Source organism: Heptranchias perlo, unplaced genomic scaffold (assembly GCF_035084215.1).
Source record: "Heptranchias perlo isolate sHepPer1 unplaced genomic scaffold, sHepPer1.hap1 HAP1_SCAFFOLD_168, whole genome shotgun sequence".
Taxonomy (NCBI): Eukaryota; Metazoa; Chordata; class Chondrichthyes; order Hexanchiformes; family Hexanchidae; genus Heptranchias; species Heptranchias perlo.
The window spans coordinates 1-4,642 of NW_027138947.1; the positions used below are offsets into that span (position 1 = coordinate 1).

Sequence of the window (4,642 nt, forward strand, 5' to 3'; positions counted from 1 at the left end):
TCCTCTTTCTCAGGCTTCTGTGGATTCACCATGTCTCAGCGATCTGGGTATACCCCATTCTGGAGCTCCTCAGCCCCGCTGCAATGGGGATCTTTCTAACAGCGGCTGTACTTGTAACCGTGTCCCTGTACATTGTGGGTGAGAAACTGCATCACTGGAGATGGGGTAAGTGGGACCTGTGCAGTCTCAATCCCAGGACCAGCCCCATTCACAGTTTATGTCGAGATTATCCTGCGGCCAAACTGTTTAACACACCGCGAGTTTCAGGTACCATGGTAACCTAGTTTCATCGAACCTCTCTGATCAGGCAGACAGCACCGACAGGACATTGACCTGTTACCCTGTTCTGTTTGGATAGAAGTTGCCGTTGAACCTTCATCATTTCAAAATGTGGCTGTTTGTCTTAAGCAACCAAACAGAGTGGCACTCCGCCTGTCACCACCGCCCCGGTAATGTTCCGCCGCCCAGCCGGGCACTCTCCCCTCTCAATTCTGCTTCATTTACTGATAACAAACAAGGGGGAGAGAACAACCCTGCTGTGTGAGCCGCCATGCAAACCTGACCGTTTGCCAGTGAGCAGGTGTGTGTGATCGATCTCGAACACGAGAGAGTGAGCAGGTGTGTGTGATCGATCTCGAACACGAGAGAGTGAGCAGGTGTGTGTGATCGATCTCGAACACGAGAGAGTGAGCAGGTGTGTGTGATCGATCTCGAACACGAGAGAGTGAGCAGGTGTGTGGGATCGATCTCGAACACGAGAGAGTGAGCAGGTGTGTGGGATCGATCTCGAACACGAGAGAGTGAGCAGGTGTGTGTGATCGATCTCGAACACGAGAGAGTGAGCAGGTGTGTGTGATCGATCTCGAACACGAGAGAGTGAGCAGGTGTGTGTGATCGATCTCGAACACGAGAGAGTGAGCAGGTGTGTGGGATCGATCTCGAACACGAGAGAGTGAGCAGGTGTGTGGGATCGATCTCGAACACGAGAGAGTGAGCAGGTGTGTGGGATCGATCTCGAACACGAGAGAGTGAGCAGGTGTGTGGGATCGATCTCGAACACGAGAGAGTGAGCAGGTGTGTGGGATCGATCTCGAACACGAGAGAGTGAGCAGGTGTGTGTGATCGATCTCGAACACGAGAGAGTGAGCAGGTGTGTGGGATCGATCTCGAACACGAGAGAGTGAGCAGGTGTGTGTGATCGATCTCGAACACGAGAGAGTGAGCAGGTGTGTGGGATCGATCTCGAACACGAGAGAGTGAGCAGGTGTGTGTGATCGATCTCGAACACGAGAGAGTGAGCAGGTGTGTGGGATCGATCTCGAACACGAGAGAGTGAGCAGGTGTGTGGGATCGATCTCGAACACGAGAGAGTGAGCAGGTGTGTGTGATCGATCTCGAACACGAGAGAGTGAGCAGGTGTGTGGGATCGATCTCGAACACGAGAGAGTGAGCAGGTGTGTGGGATCGATCTCGAACACGAGAGAGTGAGCAGGTGTGTGATCAATTTCCTCAACTTCTCTTCAGGAGGCTTCAAATAGTGGAGTTGCAGCATCCCCTGGGACACACCTCGTTTGGGACATCCCCCTGGGACACACCTCGTTTGGGACATCCCCCTGGGACACACCTCGTTTGGGACATCCTCCTGGGACACACCTCGTTTGGGACATCCCCCTGGGACACACCTCGTTTGGGACATCCCCCTGGGACACACCTCGTTTGGGACATCCCCCGGGACACACCTCATTTGGGACATCCCCCCGGGACATACCTCGTTTGGGACATCCCCCGGGACACACCTCGTTTGGGACATCCCCCGGGACATACCTCGTTTGGGACATCCCCCGGGACACACCTCGTTTGGGACATCCCCCGGGACACACCTCGTTTGGGACATCCCCCGGGACACACCTCGTTTGGGACATCCCCCGGGACACACCTCGTTTGGGACATCCCCCGGGACGCACCTCGTTTGGGACATCCCCCGGGACGCACCTCGTTTGGGACATCCCCCGGGACACACCTCGTTTGGGACATCCCCCGGGACACACCTCGTTTGGGACATCCCCCGGGACACACCTCGTTTGGGACATCCCCCGGGACACACCTCGTTTGGGACATCCCCCGGGACACACCTCGTTTGGGACATCCCCCGGGACACACCTCGTTTGGGACATCCCCCTGGGACACACCTCGTTTGGGACATCCCCCGGGACACACCTCGTTTGGGACATCCCCCGGGACACACCTCGTTTGGGACATCCCCCGGGACACACCTCGTTTGGGACATCCCCCGGGACACACCTCGTTTGGGACATCCCCCGGGACATACCTCGTTTGGGACATCCCCCGGGACACACCTCGTTTGGGACATCCCCCGGGATATACCTCGTTTGGGACTTCAGACAGTTTGACACGGTCCCACTTGTGCCTAAAGTCCCGAGGCAGAGAGCAGAGCATTCACCCCCCCTCCCCCTCTACCTCAACAAGATCTGCCTTTCAGTTCCACTCTGACATCCAGAAAATTTAGTTCAAATTGAATCCTCTACAGTACCAGCTAACCAGTTAGATGCAGCCTATTTTTGCTGCACCAACCAAATGTAAATGCCTGCATTCTTCATCACAAGACTGTATTTAATGTCAGAAGGAGCTTTACTCTGTATCTAACCCGTGCTGTACCTGCCCTGGGAGTGTTTGATGGGACAGTGTAGAGGGAGCTTTACTCTGTATCTAACCTGTGCTGTACCTGCCCTGGGAGTGTTTGATGGGACAGTGTAGAGGGAGCTTTCCTCTGTATCTAACCCGTGCTGTACCTGCCCTGGGAGTGTTTGATGGGACAGTGTAGAGGGAGCTTTACTCTGTATCTAACCTGTGCTGTACCTGCCCTGGGAGTGTTTGGTGGGACAGTGTAGAGGGAGCTTTACTCTGTATCTAACCCGTGCTGTACCTGCCCTGGGAGTGTTTGGTGGGACAGTGTAGAGGGAGCTTTACTCTGTATCTAACCCGTGCTGTACCTGCCCTGGGAGTGTTTGGTGGGACAGTGTAGAGGGAGCTTTGCTCTGTATCTAACCCATGTTGTTCCTGTCCTGGGAGTGTTTGATGGGACAGTGTAGAGGGAGCTTTACCCTGTATCTAACCCTGTACCTGCTCTGGGAGTGTTTGATGGGACAGTGTAGAGGGAGCTTTACCCTGTATCTAACCCTGTACCTGCTCTGGGAGTGTTTGATGGGACAGTGTAGAGGGAGCTTTACTCTGTATCTAACCTGTGCTGTATCTGCCCTGGGAGTGTTTGATGGGACAGTGTAGAGGGAGCTTTACTCTGTATCTAACCTGTGCTGTACCTGTCCTGGGAGTGTTTGATGGGACAGTGTAGAGGGAGCATTACTCTGTATCTAACCGTGCTGTACCTGCCCTGGGAGTGTTTGATGGGACAGTGTAGAGGGGGCTTGATCCTTGATTGCATCCCAGCCTGTATCTCACCCCAGCGTACCTGTTGTTCTGTGCATTAACCCCCTGATCCCCTGGATTGCTGCTCGCATGTCTCTCCTTATTTCCTGTTGATGTGACTGATTTTGTTCTATTGTATCACAGGCGCTGTGGAATCGATGAAAAAAATGAAGTGATCTGCTCCAAATCGGAACTTGAATAATGAGGAGACGAGGGTGTGGAATTGTTTTTCCGATTTTGCTGTTGACCCTATCATCAGTTCACTAGGGTCTGGTCACAGTGTGAAATATCCTATCTTTCTGTGATATTTCTGATTGATCTTCGAGATGATGGAATTCTATGTAATAGCTCCCGGTAACTAGTGATGGTGTGGATCCCAGAGCTGCTTGCTCTCATTAATCTCCGCATCAGTCTCTTGGAGGCAGTCGGGAGCCTCACCTTGTGACACCAGAATTGGTGATTTGGGCTGCGCTGGGACCCAGAGATAGGGCACAGAGCTGCCCCCAGCTAAACCCTCCACCCCAGCAACTGGGAGCAGTTTGCTGTCATAACAAGCCGTAGCCGAGGGGGAGAAGGACAAGGTAGAAAATATCAAAAAGCAGGTCACAACATGTGAATGTAGGGTGCACTGTTCACACAAGAGCTGCCCTGCACTTTAACTCATCCATGACCCAACTGCACTCTGACCTCTGACCTGTCCTGCACTAAGACCTGTCCATGACCCAACTGACCCTCGACCTGGGGACCCCACACACTGAATCCTGACCTGGGGATCCCTCCATTCATGCGCTTACCCCTCTCACTGATATCTGTTGCACATTTTTTCTGATTGTAATCTCAACGTGAGAATTTGTAAACCAGTCTTTGTGATTAAACAGTAATTATTTGCCCCATTGTATTCTGTAATTCATTACTGAGATGAGAAACCTGGTCAGTGTGTGCTTGGTCTGACTCCCGTCATTGTTTGCTCACGCTGGTGGTGAGTTGGGCTCAGGATGCTCCTATGGGCACTGCCATCTGTTAACCCCTCACATTGACGTCAGTGGAACGTGAACTTAGACCTCTGACCGGCACCTCTTCCATTCCCAGCAGGCGGGTTCTGCTAAACTTGGGACTGTCCAGGAGTGAACTGACTCAGGCTCCGTGTAAAGTGGATTTCCGAGTTTTGCCCGTATTTCTGATGCTGTCACGGAAGCCC

General features: G+C 53.1%; 1 long non-coding RNA gene across 1 annotated transcript; it reads left to right on the forward strand.

Annotated features, from left to right (window-relative positions):
• The first annotated feature begins 7 nt into the window (after positions 1-7).
• On the forward strand, positions 8-4,333 carry LOC137309552 (uncharacterized). The gene is made up of 2 exons (XR_010959886.1): positions 8-165; positions 3,589-4,333. It is a non-coding gene; the product is annotated as an uncharacterized lncRNA (long non-coding RNA).
• The last annotated feature ends 309 nt before the right edge of the window (positions 4,334-4,642 follow it).